Here is a 2,041-nt window from a genome sequence, read left to right on the forward strand (position 1 = left end):
AAGCTATAATATTTTCAGTCACCTCATATACATGCAAAAGGAGAACAATGAATGTTGAAGTACAAAGAAAAAATTATGTCTTGAATTGTACTGGCAAAGAATATCGACTATACTATGGACATATAGAAAGATGAAAACTCTTTCTTGGCATCAAAACAAACAAAATATTCCTTAGAGTAAGAATGATGAGATGTTGTCTCATGTCCTTTGGACATGTTATTGGTAGAGACCAATTTCGGAAGAAGGAGATCATGTTCGGTAAAGTAGTGAGCCGGTTAAAAAGAGAAAGATCCTCAATGAGATGGATTGATATAGTGGCTGCAACACTGGCTTAGACAGCAAAGGTATGAAGATGGCCTAGAACCAGAGACTGTTTCATTCTGCTGTACATATGGTTGCTAGAAGTTGGTCCTATATGATGGCATATAATGCCATCTAATGAGATAGAGTTTATGACAACTGAATATATCTGAGTGAAGGTAGAGAAGACTTGGTTGCACAGTGGTTACATGTTAGGCTACTAACTGCGAAGTCAGTACGTAGTTAGAAACCAACAGCGATCTGCAGAAGAAAGGAAACTTTCCACTTTCATAAAAAGTTACAATCACGGAAACTGACAGGCAGTTCTACCCATCACTGTAGTCTCTGAGTCAGAATCCATGACATAGCAGTGAACTTGGTTTGCTTGTTTTCTGGGGGGTCGTGAAACCCAACCTATCAATCAGGTCGAAGACTGATGCCATGTCTATTTCATCAATCTTCTTTTGTGTCACCTGCCAATCCCAGGAACCTTCCGTAGACTGCTGGCCTTGGATTCAATTAGCTTGGATTCATTGTCTTCTGCAACTTCATCCTTTGGCCTTCCTGCTTTGTCATCCTGATTCCTGTTTGTTAGCTTCTGCAGCTACATGATTCCAAGAAGCCTTCAACTAAAATCTGACTTTGGGACTTGACTGGACTGGACTTACCTCCTTCTCTGTGTAAATAATTTCTTGATATAAAATTCTTTCTATATGCATATATACCCATTCATCATGAATTTTGCTTCTTTTGGGAAACTAACCAAGACACACTTAACAACAATCCCAAGGAGAGAGGAGAAAAAGAGATAAAAAATTATTGGGAAAATGTATTTACAATATGTAAATAAGTGAAGTAGTAAGTAAAGATCATTTTCTACCACACCTTCTTCACTTAAAAACACATCCAACTGACTTCCCTGGAGAATTTTATTAAATGTTAAGGACATAAATAATTGTAATATTCCACAAACATTTCCAGAAAATAGAAGGGGAAAGAACACTTTCCACCTCATTTTATGAAGTCAATGTTCCCCTTGACACTAATTCAAAGACATTACAGAGAGAAAAGCAATATCCCTTATGAATATAGATATAAAAATACTCAACCAAATACTAGTAAACTACATCCAATAATATCTAAATATTATGATACATTATCTCCAAAAAAAAACAACCTCACTGCCATAGAGTCAATTCTGCATGATAGTGACCAGATTTTGAATAGTTTAAACTTCCAAACCAGTGCCAAGGAAGAGTACTAAGTTGTTATTGTTGTTTTAATCAGCTTGCAATGCACACTGTTGAGCAAAAAGCAAAGGCAAATGATGGCCTGGAAAGTGTCAACAATCAAATTTCAAAAAGACTGTTATACTTTTTATTATAACAAAGAACTGGAATTTTTGCCCACACAATAAAGCAAGAAAAAGAAATAGGAATTTAGAATTTCCAGACTAAAAAGCAATGTGTGAACTTGTCTTTAATCACAGGCAACTATCTCACATAAGGAAAACCCTATGAAATCCAATCACCACCATCTCAATGAATTGTTGCAGGAAACAAAATTATATACACAAATTCATTGTAATTTTATATGTGAAAATTGAACAAAAAATAAATTTAAAAAATAATTATATGTACAATGGCAATTAAAAGAAGGATTTTTTTCTCAATCATTTTATTGGGGGCTCTTACAACTCTTGTTACAAACCACACATCAATTGTATCCGACATATTCGTAC

The sequence above is a fragment of the Echinops telfairi genome, unplaced genomic scaffold, assembly GCF_000313985.2.
Source record: "Echinops telfairi isolate 266 unplaced genomic scaffold, ASM31398v2 ScPeMD7_7467;HRSCAF=8505_1, whole genome shotgun sequence".
In the NCBI taxonomy this organism is placed as follows: Eukaryota; Metazoa; Chordata; class Mammalia; order Afrosoricida; family Tenrecidae; genus Echinops; species Echinops telfairi.